General features: G+C 43.6%; 1 protein-coding gene across 5 annotated transcripts in view; it reads left to right on the forward strand.

The window, feature by feature from the left end:
- Positions 1-5915: 5915 nt before the first annotated feature.
- The window catches only part of KDM4C (lysine demethylase 4C), a 465635-nt gene continuing 444037 nt past the window's right edge, over positions 5916-27513 (forward strand). For all 5 annotated transcript variants that reach the window (XR_010729088.1, XM_066257226.1, XM_066257228.1 and 2 more), the window contains exon 1: positions 5916-6139. The gene's annotated coding sequence lies outside the window, so the exon portion shown is untranslated. The remainder of the gene's footprint in view (positions 6140-27513) is intronic.

Here is a 27513-nt window from a genome sequence, read left to right on the forward strand (position 1 = left end):
GGGTGCATGCGGGAGTCTGTCTGACTGCCTCTCCGTTTCCAACTTCAGAAAAGAAAAAAAAAAAGGAGAGTACCTCAAGGCCCTGGCTGGATTACTCAGTTGTTCGAGCATCATCCCTATATTTCAATGCTGTGGGTTTGATCCAAGATTGCAGGTTTGACCCCTGCTCAGGGCACATACAAGAATCAACCAATGACTGCATAAATAAGTGGAACAACAAATCAATGTCTCTCTTTTTAAAATCAGGAAATATAAAAAAAATTAAATATGAGAGAAACTCTGATGAAGTGGAAAAATTCTTGTTTTGGTATAAACTAAGAAGAAAGTGTAAGGAAATCTGTAGAAACATTTTTTTAAATTTTTATTTTTAATTTTTTACAGGGACAGAGAGAGAGTCAGATAGAGGGATAGATAGGGATGGACAGACAGGAATGGAGAGAGATGAGAAGCATCAATCATCAGTTTTTCGTTGCAACACCTTAGTTGTTCATTGATTGCTTTCTCATATGTGCCATGACCGCGGGCCTTCAGCAGACTAACACCCTGCTCGAGCCAGTGACCTTGGGTCCATGCTAATGAGCTTTTTTTTTGCTCAAGCCAGATGATCTCGTGCTCAAGCTGGCAACCCCGGGGTCTCGAACCTGGGTCCTTCCACATCCCAGTCCGACGCTCTATCCACTGCGCCACCTCCTGGTCAGGCAGCATTTTAAGTTCATAGAAAAAAATGCATAAAAATTCTGTAAAGCTTTTAGAGATAAGATAGCTCTTAATGAAACAAAGCTACTTGAAGAGAAAGTTAAGTGTGTGCTCCCCATCAGTGACAGAAGGGCAAGCTGGAATGAGTCAAACATCAAGCTCAGAAAAACCTGACTGTACATCAGAGGTCTCCAAAAGAGAGGAAAGAATCTTGTGATTATAAAAGTGATGATGCTAAAGTTTTGAATAATTGTTTGTGCAGATCAGTTCTGAAACTGAGGGAAAAAGTAATAGGAAAGAAATTGTATTTTCTGAATTAGACAAGGGAGAACCAGTAGATCACCCTGGTGAGAAAGAGGAAGAGAAGACGGTGCTATCTATTACTGTGTAATAAACAACTTTAAAATATAGTGTCTTACACAGAGGTAGATTTAACGGCAGGCACACTGGGTGTACGCCCTCGGCCTCGACTTCTGAAAGGCCCCACAAAACCTCAACTTTACTCTTTTCTCTCATGACAGGGGGCTCGATATTTTCTTCTGCAGCAGTGGCTTCAACCGACCTTAATCTGCCTCTGAGTTTATAGCAGTAGTGATTTATTTATTTATTTCATGATAGGCTGAGTGACAGTTTATCTGCTGGTTTTTGCAGAGCTCACTCTTCTAGCTGCTTTCAGCTGCATTCAGTTGTAACGTAACGGTTGGGCTGCAATATCAAGGTGGCCTCACTCAAATGTCTAGCAGTTGGTACTGGCTGTCCATTGAGAGCCTTAGGTCTTTTATCTGTGACCTCCTATTCTCAGGGCATCATCATAAGAGGGTGAGCGCAGAAGCTGCAGTGTCAATTAAGACCTGTCGGCTTTTGAATCACATCTCTTTTGCCACATTCTGTTTATAAAAGCAAGTCATGCCTGACCAGTGGTGGCACAGTGGATAGAGCATCAACCTGGGACGCTTAGGTCCTTGGTTTAAAATTCTGAGGTTGCTGCCTTGAGCACAGGCTCTCTAGCTTGAACACAAGGTTGCTGACTTGAGCATGGGATCATCGACATGACCCCAGGGTTGCTGGCTTGTGTAAGGGTCATTTGCTCTGCTATATCCCCCTGGTCAAGGCACATATGAGAAAGCAGTCAATGAACAACTAAAGAGCCACAACTATGGGTTGATGCTTCTCATTCCTCTCCCTTCCTGTCTGTCTGTCTGTCTGTCTGCCTCTCTCTCTTTCTCTCTCAAACAACACAGAACACCCACAGATATAATGGTATCTAAACTGATTGAATAGATATTTGGCTTACACAGGTTTGGGTCACTTCAAAGTCTACTCCCATACCCTTGACCACCATATTGTTTTGGGGCATTGTGATTCCTTTAGTAGAAAAGATTGAAAAGCTTGACAATGATGAGGAATTAATAAAGTATTTCATTTGGGTGGACTCAATCTGATTTTTACTTTAGGAGGACAATTTTGGCTTGCAGTACAGAAGATAAATTGGAGGGAGAAAGGGTGGGTAGAGAATGCATTGGAAGTAGGGAAATCATTAGATGAATATTATAGTAATCCAGGTGAGAGGTAAATTGACCTGAACTTCAGAACACAGGACACAGAGAGGAAGAGGCACAAAGGTTTCTACTTTTATTAATACAAAATATTATATTCACTATGACTCCCCCACACTTTTTTTTTAGAGAGAGGAGACAGGAGAGGAGACAGGAAGGGAGGAAGATGAGAAGCATCAACTAGTAGTTGCTGCACTTTTACTTGTTCATTGATTGTTTCTCATACCTACCTTGACTGGGGGGCTCAAGCTCAGTCAGTGACTCCTTGCTCAAGCCAGTGACCATGGGATTATTTATTTATTCATTTATTTATTTTTATTTATTTTTATTCTTTTTTAAAATTCATTTATTTATGTGACAGAGAAAGAGAGGGACAGACAGGGACACTTGGACAGGAAGGGAGAGAGATGAGAAGCATCAATTCTTTGTTGCAGCACCTTAGTTAGTCATTGATTACTTTCTCACATGTGCCTTGACCAGGGGGCTACAACAGAGTGAGTGATCCCTTGCTCAAGCCAGTGACCTTGGGCTCAAGCCAGCGACCTTTTGAACTCAAGCCAGTAATCATCAGGTCACGTCTATGTTCCCACACTCAAGCCAGCGAGCCTGCAATCAAGCTAGTGAGCTAGCATTTAAGCTGGTGATCTTGGGTTTCAAACCTGGGTCCTCTGTGTCCCAGTCCGATGCTCTATTCACTGTACCACTGCCTGGTCAGGCTATGGGATCATGATGATCCCACACTCAGGCTGGTGACCCTGCACTTAGACTTGAGAGACTGTCTTAAGCTAGCTACCTTGGAGTTTCAAACCCGGAACCTCAGAGTCTCAGGTCAATGCTCTTATCACTGTGCCACCACCAGTCAGCCTTCACTGTGACCCTTTAAAACATTATCTAAATATACAATTATTAGGTTTTTTATTATATTTATATAAATAATACACATATGTGTTAAGAATAAATATAAACAATGAGTATTACTATTATTTCTTTATATTTGCAAGTCTAATGGACTTAAATATATTTAAAATAGATTATATTATTTAGTAGTGTATCAATTTGCTGCATTATACATATTTTAAGAAATTCACAATTATTGTCTCTGAGGTGATATAAACAATAGCTCATGTAACATATAAGTTTTAAGGAGAATCTATGTATCCATTATACAGCCTCCAGCTTACTACAACTGTAATTTTTAACTGGGACTAAATAAATTAATCAAATATAGGGCTAAAATGTAAATTTTTATTATAATTTACAATATAGAGGTATTTTGATATATCAGGGACACAATACTGTCTTCTGTGCCATGAATCCAGTTGATTTTTCTAGTGGTCTCATCTCAATTTTCAAAACTGTGAAGTGCTTCATAGATTCATGCAGTGCTTTACAACTTTTCCAGTGTTTGGACATTTTACATTATCATCTTTGATGTTCAAAAATGCTTGGAGGCCCTGGCCGGTTGGCTCAGCGTTAGAGTGTACACCTGGCTAGTGGAAGTCCTGGGTTCAATTCCCAGCCAGGGCACACAGGAGAAGTGCCCATCTGCTTCTCCACCCTCCCCCTCTCCTTTCTCTCTGCCTCTCTCTTCCCCTCCTGCAGCCAAGGCTCTATTGCAGCAAAGTTGGCCTGAGTGCTGAGGATGGCTCCATGGCCTCTGTCTCAGGCGCTAGAATGGCTCTGGTTGCAGCAGAGCAACACCCAGATGGGCAGAGCATCGCCCCTGGGTGCGCATGCCAAGTGGATCCCAGCTGGGAGCATGCAGGAGTCTGTCTCTCTGCCTCCTTGCTTCTCACTTCAGGAAAAAAAAAAATGCTTGGAGAAGTCAGCAAGACTGGTATGTTTGTCTCATTTTATATATATTTTTAGATTTTATTTATTGATTTTACAGAGGGGCACGTGAGAAGTATCAACTCATCGTTCCTTCACTTTAATTGTTTATTGCTTTATTATTGCTTGTCCCATGTGCCTTGACCTGGCAAGCCCAAGATTTTGAACCAGCGACCTCAGCATTCCAGGTTGATGCTTTATGCCCTGTGCCCGCACAGACCAGACTGCCCCATTTTTTGGGTGAAAAAAACTGGGACTTGATATACTATGTTTAACAGATGTGGTTTGTGCAACATCATGGATCTGCAAATTGTGAAGGGACCAGAATTCAGGTTTCCAAACATTTTACTCTGTGTACCAAGGACCGTGGTTAGTATCTGTTTGATATATTTCTTAATCTCTGTATTTCAGTTTTCATGGCTGTAACACAAGATGATACCTATTCATTAAATGAGTACAAGTACTAATTTTATAAACAGTGTCAAGATCACAATCAGCCCTAAATAAATGTTAAATTGTTTATTGCCTTAGCATATCCAATTGACTTGTAATGAGGGTTAAAATCCTCATAGTATACACATTTAGAAAATTCCCAGTTAAGTGTACATGTTAGGCAAGTTTCAGACATGCATGTGGCTTAAATCTTGTTTATAATTTAATAAAGAAATGTAGTGGTCCAATACTTCCATTAGTCTCAACCACATTTTATTTGTCCTCGAAATTCTCCTTCCAGCGAGAAAAGACTTCAAAGGCATGGCAAGTGGACTTGAGGTATTTTAAAAAGCAGAAATTAGTGGACTATAGAAAGAAAACCAAGCATATTGGCTCAAGGGTGCTCAGTAGTGTAAAGATCTACCCAAACTTTCTTAGCTAAGAACTTAGGGGAAAACTCCAAAGAGACCCAGCTGGGAACTCTGCCGAAGTTAAAAACAAGCAAACAAACAAACAATGCTCAGTTGTGAGACATCTGGTGCTCAGCCATCTGTCTTTGGTAGTACAAATGCTTAAGGTCTGTGTGGTTCCTTCTGACACCTTGGAGGGCGGAGTTATAGCACAGAAGCAACAAGTTGCGGTAAGCTAATTTAAGTACATTCTCAGGGGTCTTGGAGGCACCTGCACTTTCTGTTACTACTATTCAGGCCAAACTGCTGTCACCTTAGCTTTCTGGAAACCCCCAGCCGGATTCCTAGTGGGGCCTTCGGGTGTCCCGAGCTCAAGTGCGAACCTAATGCGCAGGCTGGACATGGTCCGTGCAGGTGCCTAAAATACGGGAGTTTCCGCTCCCGTAGGCCAATAACGGCTTCTTAGTTGAGTTACTTGTTAAAAGATTAACAGGTGAATACCTTTCAAACACTTGGAGTCTCCCACTGTGATTGAGAGACTCAGATATCCCAGCTGTAAGAGCTGTCACCGCAGCCCAGCAGCGACACTCGCCAAAATCTACTGGGCGTTCCAACGCCCCAGCCATGGCAACAGCACTCTGACGTCCCCGCGCCCGAGGCCGCCATAGGCTCGCGTCGGAGCACAGGACGACGTGCGGCGCGTGGGCTCATCGGGTCCGGCCGTGGGTGAACTTGGTCGGCGCTTCCGGCAAGGTTCTGTGCACCTGTTCTTGCATATTTCTGCTCAAGTGTCTCCCCAGTCTGGAAAAAGTGCACAAGAGAACAAAATAGGGGACAGCAAACTTAGGCTAACAACAGCGCGGAAAATTAAGCCCAAAGTAAGAAGGTGCCAGGCACCTTTAAGCTGCTCAGAAGTTCACGTGATCGATTAAGTGCCGGGCCCCAGCGGTCACGTGACGGCGCGCGCGCCCTCGCGTAGGGGGATTCGGCTAGCGCTGTGCGCGCGCCCCCTCTCTGCCTCCCAACCTCTCCCCGGGAGGGTGAGAGGCGGCGGAGGGATCGGCGTCTGGAGCTGGGTGCGCGTGCGCAGCGTGCAGCTGTCACCCAGTGCGGAACAAGTCTCCGAAATTTCCTAAATCTCTCTGTGCCGGAGGCCACGGTCTTCCTTCTTCCTTTCCTCCTCTGGGCCTTGTCTTTGCCCCACCCGCGCGCCAGGTAACCGCTTTTCCGGAGTCCCGGGGATGGGGATGGTGGCGGGAGGGCCCGGGCGATCTTCGGACTGCCCCACTCCGCGAGGGGCAGCAGGGGTTGCCGGCGTCCGGGAGAGTGGAGGCACCTGATCTGCGGCGCTCGGTCCGCGACCGCCGTGACTGTCATGCTGGGGACAAGGCGGCCGGCTTTGGGCGCGGGGGCGGGAGACGGGAGCCAGTGACAGCCCGCTCCGGCCCTCCCGGGGATTCGGTGCCGCACTAGTCGTTCCCTCGTGGGCCGGCGCGCGGGTGGTCCAGAGATGCTGATTCCTTTCCTTTCCCCTTCCAGCGAGGTCTGTGGCGGACTCGGGCAAGCAGGTTCTGCTGCGCGCCTTGAGCCATCTCTTCCCTGGGACTGTCACCGCCGGGGGGTGAGGGTGGGGGCTCCTCTCCAGAACACCTCTCTTCGGGGTTCCTCCTCAGTCCCAGTGTTTTTTTCCGGCATGGGGCCATTTCTGCAGTGCTCGAAACCACGATGCGGTGTAGATAGTGGTGCTTAATAAATAGGAGTTGGATCAGGTCGCGTGGAATGCCAGGCACGGGACGTGGCGTGGGGTGGAGATGTGGAGGAGTAAGCCGGGCCAGGGAGGCTGAGGCTCTGGGCTCGCTCTTGGGTTTTTCCTCGGGGCTCAGCCAATGAACCAGCAGGGCTGGATTCGGATGCTTTCCGGGTGAACTCGGAGGCGGTCTCCCCCGGAGCTGCACCGTGCACGTCTGCACGGGCTGGCTCTGGTTGTGGGCGATGTCTGGGAGGGGTTTTTTCGGGTTCCTCCGGGAGGGAATGCTAAAACATTCTTTTTTAGCACTTCGTAAATTAACCTGTAGGGTGATTTTTGAAGCACTGCTTCGGAAATGTTAGTTTGGAAGTTGCAGCTGGTCCACCCTGGTCCCGGTGAAAATTTCTGATAGGCTCTGACCACCTAAATTGGGATTAAATTTTGCCCTATTTCACTCATTTGAATTTGTAGTATTTTTTATTTTTAACCGCGGGAAACTCGGCTTTGTGTGACACTGTTTCTATGACAACGGTTACTAATCAAATTGGGAAGTGTTGTGCTTGAAAATTAGTGGCTTTAATTCTTAAAGATCCATACTTACTTTTGTAGTACTCGGTTTTCCTTTAAGATAATTACTCAAATTCTGCCCTTTTTATTTTCCCCCTAAGTTCTCCTCTCCTACCTTGTCAATCTTTTTCTACCTCCATTCCCTGATTTGTTTTGGAATGTATTACATGAGGTTTCAGGATTTTAGGTCCTCTTTTTCCCAATTTAGGGCATTATGAAAAATATACACATAATCTTTACAGCACCCCATAAACTTGGTAGTGCAATGCAATGTAAATTGGAGATTTGTTTCACGGTAACAAACTTTAATTCACTGCTTTTCTAAAGTTAAAAATACAAGTTTTGTATTTTTGATTTTTACTTGTTGACTTTAGAGAGAGAGGGAGAGAGAGAGAGAGAGAGAGAGATTGATTTGTTCCACTTATTTATGGATTCATTGGTTGATTTTCTTCTGACTTGGGATCAGAGATCCAGTGGGCAACCTTGGGAGTATCCAGTCCATTCTTTAACCCAGTGGTCCCCAGCCTTTTTTGGGCCACGGACCAGTTTAATGTCAGAAAATATTTTCACAGACCGGCCTTTAGGGTGGGACGGATAAATGTATCACGTGACCGAGACAAGCATCAGGAGTGAGTCTTAGACGGATGTAACAGAGGGAATCTGGTCATTAAAAAAAAATAAAACATGTTCATACTTAAATATAAATAACACGGAGATAATTTAAGTTATTTATTATTTCTCTGCGGACCAGTACCAAATGGCCCGGGGGTTGGGGACCACTGCTTTAACCAACTGAGGTGCCCAGCCAGGACTAAAACATACATTTTAAACATTGCATGTGCACAAATGCTTTCTAAAAAGTCCATTACTATTCTATGAAAATGAAGATTTTAATAAGCTGAACAGGTACTTAATTTTTAATAAGGTTTTTAGATTTAGCCTGACCGGTGTTGGTGCAGTGGATGGAACATGGACCTAGAATGCTGAATTCGCTGGTTTGAAACTCCAGCCTTGCTGGGTCAAGGCACATACAAGAAGCAACTACTTACCAGTTAATGCTTCCTGCTCCTCTACCCCCCTTCTCTCTTTCTCCTCGTTCTAAAATCAATAAATAAAAATATTTTTAAAAAGCATTTTAGATTTAAATTTCTATTTAAGGGTGAAAATCTGGCATATTATTTTCTTCTGTACAACTTCTGAATCACCTAAGGCTAGGTTAGGTCCTCCTGGGGTACAGTCTCTTTCCTTTTCTCACTGTTTTGTAATTGCCTTTTTACTGGCTTTTTTCTCACACTAGGATATTAGAGATTTTTTTTTTCCTTTTCAGAAACAGAGAGAGAGGCAGAGAGAGGGATAGACCTTTTCAGAAACAGAGAGAGAGGCAGAGAGACGGATAGACAGGGACAGACAGACAGGAACGGAGAGATGAGAAGCATCAGTCATTAGTTTTTCGTTGCGCATTGCGACACCTTCATTGTTCATTGATTGCTCTCTCATATGTGCCTTGACTGTGGGCCTTCAGCAGACCTAATAACCCCTTGCTCTACCCAGTGACCTTGGGTCCAAGCTGGTGAGCCTTGCTCAAACCAGATGAGCCCGCACTCAAGTTGGCGACCTTGAGGTCTTGAACCTGGGTGTTCAGCATCCCAGTCCAATGCTCTATCCACTGCGCCACCGCCTGGTCAGGCCGGATATTTGAGTTTTGAAAACAGGTTTGTGTTTATGTTTTTCTTTATTGTATTTCTGACAATTGGCCACAGTGCCTGCTCAAAATATCCTCTTTTTATTTATTTCAGAGAGAGAGAGACAGACAGACAGAAAGGGAGAGAGATGAGAAGCATCAGCTCATAATTGCAGAATTTAAGTTGTTCCTTGATTGTTTTCTCATATGTGCCTTGACAGGGGTGCTCAGGCTGAGCCAGTGACATTAGGCTCAAGCCAGCGACCATGGGATCAAGTATATGATCCCACACTCAAGCCGGCAACCCTGCGCTCAAGCCAGAGACTTTGGGTTTTGAACCTGGATCCCCAGCGTCCAGGTCAACACTATCCACTTCACCACCACTGATCAGACGAAAATATCCTCTTTTTAAATAATAGCTTTATTAAGATACAGTTTACATACCATACAATTCACTTATTTATTATTTTTTAAATTTACTTATTGTTTTTAGAGAGAGAGACAGAAACATTGATTTATTTTTGTGTGTGACCTGAGTGGCGATTGAACCTGCAATCTTTGTGTATTAGGATTAGGCTCTAAACAATTGAGCTAGCAGACCAAGGCACAGTCTATCTATAATTCAGTGGTATTTGCAACTGCTGCCACAGTCAATTTTAGAATATTTTTATCACTTCAGAAAGAAATTGTTTTCCCATCAGGAGTTTTGTCTGCTTCTATCTCCCTTCCTCTCCAGCTTTAGGCAACCCCTAATCGGCTGTCTCTCAGTAGATTTGCTTATTCTGGACATTTTGCACAAATGGAATCACATAATATGTGGTCATTTGTTACTGGATTCTTTCACTTAATATAATGTCAAAGTTCATCTACGTTGGGCATGTATCAGTTCTTCGTTCCTTTTTATGGCTGAATAATATTCCATTCTATGACAATTTTACAATTTGTTTATTCACTCATCGGTTGATGGGCATTTGGGTTTCCACATTTTAACTCCAGTGCTGCTGTGAACATTTATGAACTATACTTTGTGTGGGTGTATGTTTTTTGTTTGTTTTTTGTATTTTTCTGAAGCTGGAAACGGGGAGGCAGATAGACTCCCACATGTGCCCAACTGGGATCCACCTGGCATGCCCACCAGGGGGTGATGCTCTGCCCATCTTGGGGCGTTGCTCTGCCGCAATCAGAGCCATTCTAGCGCTTGAGGCAGAGGCCACAGTGCCATCCTCAGCGCCCGGGCAAACTTTGCTCCAATGGAGCCCCGGCTGCGGGAGGGGAAGAGAGAGACAGAGAGGAAGGAGAGGGGGAGTGGTGGAGAAGCAAATGGGCGCTTCTCCTGTGTGCCCTGGCTGGGAATCGAACCTGGGACTCCTGCACACCAGGCTGATGCTCTACCACTGAGCCAACCGGCCAGGGCTGTATGTTTTCTTTTAATTTTTTTATTCCCCTCAACATCTCCCTTGCCGCCTCCCTACAAGGGTGTATGTTTTCTTTTCTCTCGAGTATGTACATATATATACTTGGTGGTGGAATTGCTGGGTTAAGCATTTCCTTCTGAATGATTGAAGAGCAAGGAGAGGATAATTAGTTTGGACAGATTCTCTCTAGGTCTTTGAGGGGTGAACTGACCCTTTCCTGCCCCACTACCAAGGGTACTTCTCTAGAGGCCAGAATTCTCTATATCAGACTCTGTCCTGCAGTGAGTTTTTTTTGTCTCAATGTCATTAAGATTATCCCTTTCTGTTAGTACAGTTTTTATACAGTTAGTGATTGTGCCTTTTATATTTATTATGTTTAATTAGAAAAACGGTGATAAAATAGGTATATTCCATACTGTCATCAAGTTCAGTGTCTAATACAGGTCTTTTTTTAAAAAAAATTACTGATTTTAGAGAGGAAGGGAGAGAAAGAAAGAGAGAAAGATGGATTTGTTGTTCCACTTATTTAGGCATTCCTTGGTTGATTCTTGTATGTGCCTTGACTGGGATCAAACTGTAACCTTGGCATATTGGGATGACACTCTAAGCAAGTGAGCTCTCTGGTCAGGGCTAATACAAGTCTTTCTGTCTTTTAAAGTTTTTTTTTTTTTTTTAAATGAAATAGGAATATCTAATGCTCTTTTTACCACCCCTATTTCTAATATGGTTTTCTTGGGAGTTGTTCCATAGTAAAGTCACTGTATCTTCTTTATCTTTACCAATCTAGAAGGTTTTGTGAAGACTAACGTATACATTTAAAATATTGGACTATTGTCTTTTCACTTATCCTAACACCCAAAGATTCCTCTTTGCCCTTAACTCTCCCTGCCCTTTGGGAGAAGATGTTGATAATCTACGTCTATACTTGCAGGGAGAAGAATTAGGCCCATATGAGCATTGGGAACAGTCGTTCAAGAGCCTCTTTACTTCCCTATGACCTGCCACTATTCTTCTCTGAGGATTAAGTACTAATTCTCAGTTCTCTAAGTAAGGCCGGCCCGTCTCCTCCTTTCTAACAAACTCATCTTTCTCTCCAGTTCCTTGGCTGAGTTGGTCTTGGAAGCCAGTTTGCATTTTTGTTCCCTCTGCTTAGACTGTACCCCTACCTTCACTTCTTTGGTTAATTTCATCTCATCCTTCAGATAACTTAGCAAAATTGTCTCTTCTTCCAATTAGTCTTTCCTCAATCTTGTTTACTTGCCATACCTGCATTCTATAATCTCCTTCATTTTTAGTTGTGTATCAGCTCCCTACCCTCATATATGCACAGAAAAAAAAGCAACACAAAATATTGAAAGTGGTTAGTTACTTCTGGTCGATGGAATTATGGGCCATTTGTCTCTTGTGTGTGTGCTTGCATTTTCTTAATTTTATCCTATCAGTATGACCTTCATGAACAGGGAAAAAGTTTAATAAAAAATCATGTTTGTTAGAAAATCTGGAAACAGGAGAATTTAGAGGAAAAAGAAAAGTCACTAGTAATTTCCATTTTTATTTTTGTAAATTTCTAACCTGTTTTGTTACAGTTACCTAGATGAGATTTTTCTATAGCTCCAGTGTGAAGTTTCTTATTACATTTTAATTCTTTCTTGTAACTAGGGACTTCCAGAGAATGGTGAGGATACTTACCATTCGTTGCTTAGGGATGGAATTTCTGGTATTGAAATTGAGCTGATTCTTAAGGAACTGAAACTAGCATTTGATACTATTAAGGTTTGAGGACTCAGTGTGTGCTAAATAACTCATTTCCCTTTTTTCCCCTGAGAAACTTCTTAACTAGTATATTTGTGTGTTTTATAGTACTACAGAGTTTTTCATTGCATAATTGTTTGTTACATATATGCAACATTTGTCTTATTGTTGCTGGGTGATTTACTCTGCCTAGTAGTGGGTACATTTTCTTCCAATTTCCGATATGGAGCATATAGCAGTGAACATAGTAAACAAGTGATACTATTTCATGAAAGAGGATTATATTGAGTATGAATGTTTAGTTATACTGTTGCTCTATATTTTCAGATACACAGTGGCTTCAGCTCCTATGGTATTTATAAATTCCTGCTCCATAAAACATTTTTTTTTGTGTGTGTGTGACAGAGTCAGACAGAGACAGAGAGGGACAGATAGGAACATAGATGAGAAGCATCATTTCTTTGTTGAAGCATCTGAGCTGTTCCTTGATTGCTTTCTCATATGTGCCTTGACCAGGGGGCTACAGCAGAGTGAGTGACTCCTTGCTCAAGCCAGCAACTCTGTGCTTAAGCTGGTGACCCTCACTCAAGCCGGATGACCCACGCTTAAGCTGGCGACCTTGGGATTTCGAACCTGGGTCCTCTGTGTCCCAGTCTGATGCTCTATCCACTGTGCCACCACCTGGTCAGGCTATTTAGGCTCATCTTGAACTTTCCCTGCCCCAAATATTTAGAAGTCAAAGGTCTAGGTGTTACTGATATTGGGGCATTATTTAGTGAATAGAGCTAGAGAATATGTGCAAGTTCAGGTATATGTTTGTATGTGTATATGTTTATATACAATAGTTATCCATATCCATATCCATATACAAAGAATTATATAACAAATTATATAACTTGTATTGAATAATTCTTGTGTTCTTGGAATAACTTTTTGGTCATGGCTTATTTATTATTTTAGTGTGTTTTGGATTTGCTTGCTCATTTTTTTTTTTTTTTTTTTTTTTTAGCAAGAGACACAGAAAGCAGAAAGAGAGACAGAGAGGGACAGAGACAGGAAGGGAAAGAGATGAGAAGCATCAATTTTTTTTTTACAGAGACAGAGAGTGAGTCAGAGAGAGGGATAGACAGGGACAGACAGACAGGAATGGAGAGAGATGAGAAGCATCAACCATTAGTTTTTCATTGCGCGTTGCAACACCTTAGTTGTTCATTGATTGCTTTCTCATATGTGCCTTGACCGTGGGCCTTCAGCAGACCGAGTAACCCCTTGCTGGAGCCAGTGACTTTGGGTTCAAATTGGTGAGCTTTTGCTCAAACCAGAGGAGCCTGCGCTCAAGCTGGCGACCTTGGGGTCTCGAACCTGGGTCGTCTGCATCCCAGTCCGACACTATCCACTGCGCCACCGCCTGGTCAGGCTGCTTGCTAATTTTTTGAAGGAATTTTTATCACTGTTCAATCTTAAATGAAATTGTTTTGCAGTTCTCTTTGTCCAGTTGTCAAGTTCAGTTACCCATTTTAGATTTGCTGCTGCTTCTTCTGTTTTTTTTTTCAGATTTTTATGTGTTTATTTGAGGCACACTGAGGACATATGCCAGAGAGCAAGATTTCAAATGCTCCTGTAGGATTGCTTCTTAAAGAAGTTTAAAACTTGCTATTTTTTTTCTTGTGCTCAGGAACAACATAAATAACATTAGATTTTGTTCCTTAAAAATTGAGCATAAATCTGTGAAACCATCTGGGCTTGCCTGGTGCTGTGGATATTTTCTAAATTCAGTGGGCTTTGTTTGTTTTTTTGTGGTAGCTGGAGAGCCTAGCATAGAGGTCAAGGGAGCCTAAGTGTGAAGTCAGTTCATTGGACCTTCTTGCTGTCTTTCTTTCAGAAAGTCATTTCCATTTCTGAGTCTTAGTTTCATCATCTTCAAATAGGAAAAACCACAGCCTGCTAATCTTAGAAAACTTTGAAGAATGAAAATGAAATGTTGGGCAGATAAAATATATTATGCTCACTTTGTTAAATATGGCGCTGTCCACTTGGAAGCCCGTCACCCAGGTGATATTAGTTGCCCTTCTTGCTTGGAATGGGCGTAATTATATTAATGTGTGTTGGTGGTGGCGGGCTATGGGCAGGCAGGATCCTTGTAGCCTGTGGCTTGGTTTTAGGACTAAGCCTTTCCCACCCTTTTAGATGTGGGGTGGTACACTCTCATGAGGAATCCCATTATGCCTCAGATAAGTGACTTTGTATCAGAGAATTCCTTGTTTGTATATTGGATTAAAGGTTTTGAATCTATACTATAAAGTGGGGCAGACTGGGAGCTCTCTCTCTCTCTCTGTTCCTGAGATTAGCATTAGAGGAGAGGACAGAGAGGAAAGCAGAGAAAGGCCACATGAAGGAGAGGTGAAGCAGCCAAGATGGCAGGGTGCTGAAGGAGAAGCCTGTTTGTGCAGAGAGAAGGTGTGAAGCCAGTATCCACGGCCATCATCACAGCCGCCTGGTCCATGCAAGTTCTCATTGGATTTGGACAGACAGTAATGAAACAATGGAGCCACGAACTGGTGGGCCATTATCTTTAATCCTAGCCTGCGCCTGGCGGGCAAGTAAAAACACACACTGGGCGCCAAAACCCACTCATTCAGTGCTCACAAAGCCACTGACTTATCCGAGTTTCCTAGAATCAAAGGTTTCTTGCTCACCAGACTTACTCACCTCTGTTCCCCATTTCCTTCCTTCTCCCTGCACAAACTCTGCACAAACTGGCTTTTCCTTCAGCACTCCGCCATTCTTGGCTGCTTCTTATGGCCTCCTCCACGTGGCCTCTCTCTGCTCTGCTCTCTAATGCTAATCTCAGGAACCAAGAGAGCAAGCTCCCGTTCTGCCCCTATTTTATAGTGTAGAAATCAAAAGCTTTAATCCAATATACAAAATAGGAAAGTCTCTAATACAAAGTCACTTATCTGAGGCATGATGGGATTGCACCACCACACAGCAAAAAGGGTGGGAAAGGCTTAGTCCTAAAACCAAGCCCCAGGCTACAAGGATCCTGCCTGCCCACAACCCACCCCCAACATACATTAATATTACCTGGGCGACGGGCCTCCACGTGGGCAACGCCATCTTTAACAAAGTGAGCATAATGTATTTTATCTGTCTAACAGAAGGAGATGGGGAACAGAGGTGAATAAGGCTGATGAGGTAGAAACCTTTGATTCTAGGAAACTTGGATGAGTCAGTGGCTTTGGGAGCCCTGAATGGAAAGGAGGTGTTTTCCCACTGTGTGTATTGCTTGCCCACTGGGTGCAAGCTAGGATTAAAGCTAATGGCCCACCAGTTATTGGCGCTGCTGTTTCATTACCGTCTGTCTGAATCCTATGCGAACCTGCATGGGCCAGGCTACTGTGATGGTGGCCGTGGCTACTGGCTCTACATGAAATATGTATGTTAAAGCACAGTAAAGAACCAAGCAAATGCAAGGCTTTTTTTTTTTTTTTTTCATTTTAGAGAGGAGAGAGAGAGTCAGAGAGAGAGAGAGGAGAGAGAGACAGGGGGAGGAGCTGGAAGTATCAACTCCCATATGTGCCTTAACCAGGTAAGCCCAGGGTTTCGAACCGGCGACCTCAGCATTTCCAGGTCGACCCTTTATCCACTGCGCCACCACAGGTCAGGCTCCAAATGCAAGGTTTTTTAAAAGAAAGTTTTATTTTAATAAGAGGTTGGTATTCAAATTGTCCATGAGAATAGCTCTCAGTATCACAGTGTTAGAGTTTGCAGATGGATTTGGCCTCTCACTCAGAAGACCAGGAACTTCTAAAGCATTTATGTTTGTATGTTGAATTTGAGTCTGAAATTTCAGACTGCTTTGTATTGTCAATTTTGCTTGGATTCCTCACCCTTCTGGATTTTCACTTTCTAATAAAGGTGTTGGTCAAATAAGTTTGTGAATATGATATATATGTTTGCTCGCTTATAATTTGCATTGGATGTGGGGGGGGGGGACAGGCTGTGGGGAAGGCAGGATCCTTATAACCTAAGGCTTAGTTTTAAGACTAAGCCTTTCCCACCCTTTTTAATGTAGGGTAGTACACTCTTATGAGGAATCCCATTATGCCTCAGTTAAGTGACTTTGTATCAGAGACTTCCTTGTTTGTATATTGGATTAAAGGTTTTTATTTCTACACTATAAAACGGGGCAGAACCGGGAGCTTGCTCTCTTGGTTCCTGAGATTAGCATTAGAGAGAAGAGTGATTATGTTCCAGGAAGAGCCCATGCTATAGGAGAGCAGAGAAAGACCACATGTAGGAGAGGAGAGAAGTAGCCAAGATGGCAGAGTGCTGAAGGAGAAGCCAGTTTGTGCAGGGAGAAGGAGATGGGGAACAGAGGTGAATAAGGCTGGTGAGGTAGAAACCTTTTTTTTTTTTTAAATTTTCTGAAGCTGGAAACGGGGAGAGACAGTCAGACAGACTCCCGCATGCGCCCAACCAGGATCCACCCGGCACGCCCACCAGGGGCGATGCTCTGCCCCCCAGGGGGCGATGCTCTGCCCCTCCAGGGCGTTGGTCTGCCCCAACCAGAGTCACTCCAGCGCCTGGGGCAGAGGCCAAGGAGCCATCCCCAGCGCCCGGGCCATCCTTGCTCCAATGGAGCCTTGGCTGCGGGAGGGGAAAAGAGTGACAGAGAGGAAGGAAGGGGGCGGGGTGGAGAAGCAAATGGGTGCTTCTCCTATGTGCCCTGGCCGGGAATCGAACCCGGGTCCCCCACATGCCAGGCTGACGCTCTACTGCTGAGCCAACCGGCCAGGGCGAGGTAGAAACCTTTGATTCTAGGAAACTTGGATAAGTCAGTAGCTTTGTGATCACTGAATGAGTAGGTTTTGGAGCCCAGTGTGTGTTATTACTTGCCCGCTGGGTGCAAGCTAGAATTAAAGATGTTGGCCCACTAGTTCTTGGCTCTGTTGTTTCATTACCAACTGTCCAAATCAAATGTGAACCTGCATGGGCCAGGTGGCTATGCTGTTGGACATGGCTACTGGCTTTACAGAAGGGGAAGGAATTCTTGGTCAATTGTCCCATCTTTTTTATTTTATTTATTTATTTTTATTTATTTATTCATTTTAGAGAGGAGAGAGAGAGAAAGAGAAAGAGAGAAGGGGGGAGGAGCAGGAAGCATCAACTTCCATATGTGCCTTGACCAGGCAAGTGCAGGGTTTCAAACCAGCAACCTTAGCATTCTAGGTCTATGCTTTACCCACTGTGCAACCACAGGTCAGGCCAATTGTCCAATCTTTATTACTGTTGTTTTCATTCTGACTTTGGTCACATCAGGCAATTATCCTGGAAGGAATATTTTTTATTTTTGGCTTCTGCACCTAGTGCCAGATGGAAGCAGATACCAAGCATCCAAGTCACCCTTTGCACCTTCCTGGCAGTTCAATCTTTACAGCAAAATCCCAGTTAATTCCTATGTTTATCTTTTAAAAGCTGTGTGACCTTGAGTGAGTTTGCTAACTTCTTGATGTATATTAAGTGCTTCAATGTTAGCTTCTTCTGATGTTAGTAACTTTTGTGTGTGTGCGTGTGCGTGCGTGAACACAAGAGAGACAGACAGACAGATAGGGACAGACAGGAAGGAGGAGAAATGAGAAGCATCAACTTGTTGCAGCAGCTTAGTTGTTCATTGATTGCTTTCTCATATGTACCTTGACTTGGAGGGGGAATGCTACAGCTGATCCAGTGACCCCTTGCTCAAGCCAGCAACCTTTGGGCTTAAGCCAGCAACCATGAGGTCATATCTGTGATCCCATGCTCAAGCTGGTGAGCCCATGCTCAAGCCAGTGACCTTGGGATTTCGAACCTGGGTCCTCAGTGTCCCAGGCTGATGCTGTATCCACTGCATCATCGCCTGGTCAGGCTGGACCTTTCTTTAGGGATTGATGGGCTCAGTCTTAGAATGACTTTGTGGTCTTTTCCATAAAGGATGTGGTTCTTTCAATAGTCAATGCTTGTGTTTTGCATTTTTTGAGGTAGTTCTCTTATCTTTACCAATCTAAGACAAGAAAGTTGTATTTTCTTTCTTCCTTATTGCCTCCTGGTCCTTGAAGTTAAAGAATTTTGTCATGCAAATTATTTGGTTAATCTTTATGTTTAGCTGTAGAAATAGAATTGTCACTTGAATAAATTAATGATTTAGAAGGGATACTTAGAAGGTCTGTAAACCTATGTGCTTTGGAAGAAAATGAAGGGACAAGTTATCTTAATTGTCAAGGTGAAGAATTTAAATTTCAAGAGGTTTGCAAGTGGAAGCCACTTTTTCTGAGAGAATGATTTGTTTCTACACTGTAAAATGGGACAGACCGGGGACTCGCTCTTTCTCGGTTTCTGAAACTAGCCTTGCAAGAAGAGGCAGCCAAGATGGCAGAGCGCTGAAGGAGAAGCAAGTTTGTACAGAGAGAAGGAGATGGGGAACAGAAATGAATAAGGCTGGTGAGGTAGAAACCTTTGATTCTAGGAATACTCAGATGAGTCAGTGGCTTTGGAAGCCCTGAATGGAAAGGGAAGTGTTTTTCCACTGTGTGTATTTCTTGCTCGCCGGGAGCAAGCTAGGATTAAAGATAATGGCCCACCAGTTCTTGGCTCCATTGTTTCATTACCAACTGTCCGAATCAAATGTGAACCTGCATGGGCCAGGCAGCTGTGATGGTGGCCGCGGCTACTGGCTTTGCATTCAATGATTACTTTCTCATATGTGCCTTGACCAGGGCAGGGTGGGGGGAGGGGTCCAGCTCAGCCAGTGACCCCTTGCTTAAGCCAGCGACCATGGGGTCATGTCTATCATTCCACACTAAAGGAGGATGAGCTGCCACTCTATCCACTGTGCCACCTCCTGGTCAGGCAAATGTATTGGTTAAATAAGGACTTGAACTTGAGTAAGTTACTTGATTTTTGTTAATGTAAATAATTAGTTCCTGCCATCCGTCCACCCTCTCTTTCTTCTTTTCTCTCAAATATAACATTGAGCCATGAAGGACCTTAGAGATCATTTAGTTCCTTGGTCTCCAGACTTCCATATTTGAAAAAGTTGGACTGACATAAGCTTATCAACTTTTAATAGTATAAAAGAAAATTACTAAAGAAAACTTACTATCTAATATTATGTCCAAAACCACCAACAAAGCAGAAAACATTCTCTAGGAATAAAGGATGGATCTCTTAACAAATAACATTTTCATTTCTGTTTTTCTGTGGACTGGTAGAACCACTGCCCCCAGTGTTTAGGAACACTGAACATAAATTTCTAAGTTCAAAGGTTACTAAGACTTAACATTAACAAGAATGATGTGCTTAGATGAGGTCATACTTACCTTTTTTTTTTTTTTTGTGGAATAACAAAAGGCTTTATTGAGTACAGAGCGCATTCCGCCTGGCAATGTTCCCTGGGCCCGAAGAAAGAAAGATGGAGGCCATGGAGGCCAGGGAAGTTGCAAGCATTAAACCATGTGGGAGATATTTAAAGGGTCCCTCTAGGGAAGTCAAGCTAATATGACGTGGTGAAATCTCACTGGCTGGCAGATGGTCGCTTTTTCCAAAGGGTTCCTGCGAAGCCTCTTTTGGCGCATTTGGTTGTGAGTGGTCCTAGCCAAATTTCGCGGGCCTGGGTTTCCCACGTGACCATTCCCCATTATCCACCAACTTTACATTCTGACCTTTTGTGTTAAATAGAAAAGGGTCGCTGTTTATTCGTCTTGCTACTTCCTGCTGATTAGGGGCATCGTGGGGAGGGGGAGATCGGAAGGTGGTGGTTTTGAGGGGTGTCAGGAGGAACATCTGTGTGGCTGTGAGTTGAGAAACTTCGCGGATGAGGTCCTGTAAGGATTAAAAAAAAAAAAAGAGGAGTAATATGGGGAGTTGTAGGGTCCAGCCTTTTGGTGAGCTGGAGATGGATGGAGTCCAGTGGTTCCGACTGCCAGTGGTCCTGTAAGGAGGCAAGCTTGAAGCAAAACTGCATGTCAGGAGTGGCGCAAAGAGGGGAAAGGAAGGGGTCCCATCCATTCCCATAACCGAGACCTGTGAGGGAACTAGAAGTCCAGAGTGTAATGGCAAAACAGAGAAGGCAGCCCCCATATCCACAAGAAATGAGATGGACTGACTTACCCATTCATTGCAGCATACCCTGGGTTCTCCGAGTCCAGGCCGTGTCCTAGGAGTTTGAGCGATGCGCCCACCTGGCTAGATTAGCCTTCCCATTCGGGCAGCTTGTCCTCCACATAGAGGTGCTGAGGAAAAACCTGTTGCCCAAAGGGGCAATCGCTCTGTCAGTGACTGAGCTGCTTGCAGTCAGGGCAGGGCTCAGTGGGCAGCCGCGGGCAGGGGCCCTGCCGGGACCAATGATCCTGCTTGCCACACTTAAAGCGAGCTGCTGGTGAGGTTTCTCTTTGTGGCTTGGATTTGGGTCAGGTACTTCCTGTGCCTTGCCTCTGTTGTTCTACTGGCCTCAGGGCTGCCACAAGAGCCTGGGTTTGGAGCATTACCTTCTGCTGCATGCGGGCCTGGGGAACAGCCTTGGTCTGTTTCTACTAGTTGGGACCATTAAAAACTTTAAATGCCATGTTCACAGGTTCCGGATAGGATTTGGGGGTTGAGAATAAGAGGAGGGGGGCTCTTGCAGAGCTCAGCACCCAGATCCAGCTGGAAACACTGGAGCCAGAGGCAGGACAGGACCAGAACTTCCTGCAAGAAAATTGGGGTTGGATGTCCTGAAAACTAGTGTAAGAGCCAATGCCAGGCTGAGAAAGGCCTGACGGAGGAGGGGTTTAAGAACACAGTGGAGAAGGGAGGGGCCCCTGGCCAGCAGGGGAGGAGAAAGAGAGATAGTAGTGGTGAATAAGAAACAGGATTTTTGCGAAGGGAGGGGAGGGGGCTCTCAGAGGGAAGAGACCCAAACACAAAAGAGATCCGCAGAGGGATCAGAGAAAAGTCCGAGAGAGGGGTGCCCCCGAGGGTCAGACAGGAGGGAAAGAGAGTTGGGAGTTCACGGAGAAGGAAAGATTAGGATCGGAGGTTTTAGGTGAGGTTTCTCTGACCAGAAAAAGGCCTGCACAGTGGAACAGGTGGCACAGAGATTAAGGACAGTTGCATGAATAATTAGAAGCCATATATGTAAGAGATCTCCAATCAGTTCCCAGCTTTTTTGCGATAGTTAAATTGATGAGGGTGTTAAAACCGGAAGTCCCTTCAGGAGGCTAACTGAGTGGGTTCTGTGGCCTGGCCACAGCGGAGAAGAAGAACAGTTTCTTTGTCTTCAGGGAGGGAGATTCCTGTGCCCCCACAGCCGCCCTCAGTCCTCGGAGTGGTCAGATTTGAGTATTAGCGTCCTAAAACTCAAGGTCCAACCACGGACGGAAAAGGTAAAGTGAATATGCTTGGGACGTCTCCATAAGCACACACTCACTCCGAATGGAAAAGATTTCCCTGACATAGCTACAGTTTCGGACAGGGAGTCTCAGAGGAAAGAACTCAAAGGTGGCTGGAGGCAGGGGACTTACCACACCGTGCGCTGAAGTGGATGGAAGGTCAGAGATCCTGGTTCTTTCTCCGTGGGGATGAGGAAGAGGAGCGGTCCTTGCAGACTTCTAACTCCTCCCTGGTTTTCAGCACCAAAATGTAAGGTATTTTTCCCCACCGAGAAGGAAGGAAGAGGGCTCGGAGCCACAAAGTGTGAATAATAAAAGGCTTTATTGAGTACAGAGTGCATCCCACCCGGCAATGTTCCCTGGCCCCAAAGAAAGAAAGATGGAGGCCAGGGAAGTTGCCGACGAGGTCATACTTTCAAGTATTGATAGAGTCATAGCTCAGCCCACTTCTGTGGCTAAGATCTTGTTTAGTGGTTCTTAACTTGTTTTTGGATCATGTGTATGTATACAGTGTGTCCATAAAGTCATGGTGCACTTCTGACTGGTCACAGGAAAGCAACAAAAGATGATAGAAATGTGAAATCTCCACCAAATAAAAGGAAAACTCTCCCATTTCATACCTATTCAGTGCAGTTTGATGTGGGCTCACACACAGATTTTTTAGGGCTCCTTAGGTAGCTATCCCATATAGCCTCTACAGACTCGTCACTGACTGATGGCCTACCAGAACGGGGTTTCTCCACCAAACTGCCGGTTTCCTTCAACTGCTTATCCCACCGAGTAATGTTATTCCTATGTGGTGGTGCTTCGTTATAAACGCGCCAATATTCACGTTGCACTTTGGTCACGGATTAGAATTTCGTGAGCCACAGAACACACTGAACTTTCCTCTGTACTGTCCACATCTCGACTGGCATGGCCGTGGGCTGCTCCGCTGTATACACAATGTTACATCATCATCTGCGCATGCGCACATGCTGCCACATCATCCTACAGAAACTGAGAGGGTTTTCCTTTTATTTGGTGCAGATTTCACATTTCTGTCATCTTTTGTTGCTTTCCTGTGACCGGTCAAAAGTGCACCATGACTTTACGGACACGCTGTATTTGAGTGGTAGGAGCTAGAGATTTCAAGTTGGGGGGAAAATTGGACTAGAACATTAGGGTTGAAAAGAGTACTGAACTACAAATGAGACCATGAAAAACACGATAATGTACTCGAATATATAGTTGTAAAGTCAGTAGCCATGGCCAACATCACAGCCACCTGGCTCATGCAGGTTCACATTGGATTTGGACAGACGATAATGAAACAACGGAGCCAAGAACTGGTGGGCCATTAGCTTTAATCCTAGTTTGCACCCGGTGGGTGAGAAATACACACAGTGGGAAAATACTTTCCATTCAGGACTCCCAAAGCCACTGACTTACCTGAGTTTCCTAGAATCAAAGGTATCTACCTCACCAGCCTTATTCACCTCTGTTCCCCATCTCCTTCTCTCTGCACGAACTCTGAACAAATTGGCTTCTCCCTCAGCACTCTGCCATTTTGGCTGCTTCTCCTCGCCTCCATGTGGCCTTTCTCTGTTCTCCTCCTGCATGGGCTCCTCTGCCCCATTTTATAGTGTAGAAATAAAAACCTTTAATCCAATATACAAACAAAGAAGTCTCTGATATAAAGTCACTTATCTGAGGCATAAAAGGGATTCCTCATAAGAGTGCACCACCCCCTATCATGCAACAGTCAAGGGTGTGGGGAAAAGCTTAGTCTTAAAACTAAGCCTTAGGCCAGGGGTCCCCAAACTACGGCCCGGGGGCCGCATGCAGCCCCCTGAGGCCATTTATCTGGCCCCCGCCACACTTCTGGAAGGGGCACCTCTTTCATTGGTGGTCAGTGAGAGGAGCATAGTTCCCATTGAAATACTGGTCAGTTTGTTGATTTAAATTTACTTGTTCTTTATTTTAAATATTGTATTTGTTCCTGTTTTGTTTTTTTACTTTAAAATAAGGTATGTGCAGTGTTCATAGGGATTTGATCATAGTTTTTTTTTTTTTTATAGTCCAGCCCTTCAACGGTCTGAGGGACAGTGAACTGGCCCCCTGTGTAAAAAGTTTGGGGACCCCTGCCTTAGGCTATAATGACCCTGCCTGCTTACAGCCTGTCCCCCACACCCATTGCAAACTATAAGTGAGCAAACATATATATCATATTTATATGTTTTGACTAATATGTTGGTCAAAACATATTTGACCAACAAATTGGAATACAGAAATTACATACAAGCTATATTAAACTTACTGGAGTTCAAAATTCTACTGTCTCTGTGTAAGAGAAGGCCTCTATTCTTAGGAAATGCACAGTAACTTTAGGAGTGAAGGGCCATGATGTATGAAACTTACTCTCAAATGGTTCAGAAAAATATTGTATATACATATATACACAGAGAATATTCTACCCTGAATACTTTATTGTGTTTGTTGTCGATTTAAGAAATGTCCAAACCTAGCCTGACCTGTGGTGGCGCAGTGGATAAAGCGTTGACCTGGAAATGCTGAGGTCGCCAGTTCGAAACCCTGGGCTTGCCTGGTCAAGGCACATATGGGAGTTGATGCTTCCAGCTCCTCCCCCCTTCTCTCTCTGTGTCTCTCCCTCTCTCTCTCCTCTCTAAAAATGGATAAATAAAATAAAAATAAAAAAAGGTTAAAAAAAAAAAGAAATGTCCAAACCTATAGATAACTTAATAAGACTTTATTTGAGCCAAAAACGATGAGAGTTGCTGGAAAACAAGATCTCAAATGAGAATAATAGTTTTTCAGTTTCTTTATGCATTTGAAATTAAGGACAGAAGGTGAAAGAAACTTACATGAACCCAGGAGAAAGCAAGATGTGGGGATTGGATTACAGGATAGTTAAGATTATGTGCTCTCTTGAGTGGTTATACCATCCAGAAGATTCTTTCTGGAATTTCAAAGATGTGTTAACCTAGGTACACAAGGGCAATGGCCAGGGCTTGCTTAAAAATCTTTCACTAAAGAAGTTACAGGCCTGTGGCGTGACTACACACAATGACTGACCCAGTTAGGAATTTATGATTTATTACAGCATTCCTCTTTTTTTGTGCAGTGCAGAGACACAGAGAGAGAGAAAGAGAGAGAGAGAGAGAGAGAGAGAGAGAGAGAACACAAATTGATAAAGCAAATATTGTTGTAAAGTACTGTATTCCCAAATGTTGTAAAGTACCGTACCTCACTTCTGTAGAGACACCAAGTCCAGATGAATTTTGAAGGGTTTTATTAAAAGGAGAAGATTTATTAATATGCCGGCCACATATTATGGACACAGGGAATATCTGACCCAAATCATGCAGCCCCAAATATATCTCAGAGGCTGGTTATATACCCTTTGACCAAATACAGGTTGGAGGGAGCATGACATTATGATACAATTAATACATTTATAATATTTGTCTAGGAGATTTACAAAAAATATTAAAACTTTCAAAGTAATACAATCAAAGACATTCACAAATCTTTTAGTATCTGTCTCTCCTCCTTTGCCTAGAGGTACACGTTAATCTCAGGATTCCAGGAAGGGAGGGAGAGCCAAAATCAGTGTGGGTGGCTGGCTGGTCTGTTAAATGGCTTAGTTAGTAATTGTACTCAATATACTACCAAATGAATTTTGAGTCATTCCATTTAATTTTATTAAGATATACCAAGGAACTGATTATTAGAAAGGATTGCTGGCCAAAGGCAAACAGGTATGAATAAAACATTCATTTGATTCACATCTGGTATTTGTATATCAGGTTTCTTTTCCATTCACCATTGTTACCAATTTATACAGTGTGTCCGTAAAGTCATGGTGCACTTTTGACCAGTCACAGGAAAGCAACAAAAGACGATAGAAATGTAAAATCTGCACCAAATAAAAGGAAAACCCTCTCAGTTTCTGTAGGATGATGTGGCAGCATGTGCGCATGCGCAGATGATAATGTAACACCATGTATACAGCGGAGCAGCCCACGGCCATGCCAGTCGAGATGTGGACAGTACAGAGGAAAGTTCAGTGTGTTCTGTGGCTCGCTAAATTTGAATCAGTGGGTGACCAAAGTGCAAGTGAATATTGGCGCGTTTATAATGAAGCGCCACCACATAGGAATAACATTACTCAGTGGGATAAGCAGTTGAAGGAAACCAGCAGTTTGGTGGAGAAACCCCGTTCTGGTAGGCCATCAGTCAGTGACAAGTCTGTAGAGGCTATACAGGATAGCTACCTAAGGAGCCCTAAAAAATCTGTGTGTGAGCCCACATTGAAATGCACTGAATAGGTATGAAACTGGGAGAGTTTTCCTTTTATTTGGTGCAGATTTCACATTTCTATCGTCTTTTGTTGCTTTCCTGTGACTGGTCAAAAGTTCACCATGACTTTACGAACACACTGTATTTGATAATTTTATTGGTCATGATTCATTTACAGATAATGGAGATATTGCTCTGGTTACCTTAAGCAGAAAGGTGTTTGCTGTTGGAGTGGTGAGGATGGAGAGCGGGTTCTTCTCTGGCTCCCCAGGGACCCATCTCCTGGGATATTTCCAGAACACTGCTCCTGGAGGGCTGCCAAGGGAACTGCCATGTCTGCTACTCATGGAAAATTGACGAATCAGGGCAAAGGATCACGGCACCTTGGCTGAGATCTGGGGAGCTGGAAGTTGCTGTTGTATTTGTTCCATGAACACACCATCTTAGTTATGATCCAGGGATAAGGAACAGTACCAGAATTGTTACTTAAGAGCCAGACTACCTCTGCTAGATCTGTTCCAGCAAGAATGATGGGCTGTATGGATCTCCACCTCTTTCCCCATAGACATGACCCCATGGTCCCTGGCTTGAGCCCAAAATTCATTGGCATTGAAGTCCAAGGTCACTAGCTTGAGCCCAAGGTCGGTGGCTTGAGAAGGGGGGTCATTGGTTTGACTGGAGCTCCTGGGTCAAGGCACATATGAGAAAGCAATCAGTGGAAAACTAAGGTGCCATAACTATGAGTTAATCCTTCTCATCTCTCTCCCTTCCTGTCTGTCAGTCCCTGTCTGTCCCTCTCTTAAAAAAAAGACTCAAAAAATAAGAATAAAAAACCCAATACCAATATTACTGCTAATCAATCTGTCAGATAAAAGCAATTTAAAGGTAGTTCTCTATCCCAGAATATATTGTGTTAGGATTTACAGCCTAAATACTGTGATTCAAAGTTTCTCAAGCAATTCTTTTCTTTGTTTGCTTATGCCACTGATACTATACAGTTGGATTAGTTGTTTTTCAGTTTTTAAGACCTTTTTAAATTTTATTTTTAAATTATATAACTCATTTATGTGATTCCAGAGTTAAAATTCGATGTAAGCTGCTATATTCGTAGAAGTTTTGCTTCCTTTCGTGTCTTTTTTTGCCCCATAGGTAACAATTTTGTTGGTTTTGGTCGTGTTTCTTATACACAAAGTAGAGTGTTATAAACTCTGTTCTGCACTTTGCTTTATTAATTTAACAGTATAATTTGGAAATCACTCCAGACTTGTAGTTAGAGATCTTCCTCATTTTTTTTATGTTGCCTATCCTGTATTGGAAGAATCAATTTGATTGAACCAGGCTTCTGTTGGATACTTGAGGTACTACTATAAGAACTAAAGAAAGGACAAGCTAGGAAATGACAAATGTAATTAAAATTTGACTCCGTGTGTTTGAAAAATTGATGCAAGGCTGAGTGGACACAAATAAATTGTGTTATATGTAAGATTTACTCATTGGAGGAAGTTGTGTGTTTGTATCTAGAATCAGTTAGTTACTCTGTGAGCATTTTATGTAAGAAAATTGCTCCTCCTGGTCCACTGAAGTCCAGGCCTAGATATAGTTGACCCAGAAAAGGATGTCTTTCTGGGTGAAGCCAAGGGTGAATCCTTAGGGCAGTTTTGTTGGTTACAACACTCTCTTCTGCATACTTAGTTGAGGTGATGACGTCCTGAGTGCCC

The sequence above is a fragment of the Saccopteryx bilineata genome, chromosome 2, assembly GCF_036850765.1.
Source record: "Saccopteryx bilineata isolate mSacBil1 chromosome 2, mSacBil1_pri_phased_curated, whole genome shotgun sequence".
NCBI lineage: Eukaryota > Metazoa > Chordata > Mammalia > Chiroptera > Emballonuridae > Saccopteryx > Saccopteryx bilineata.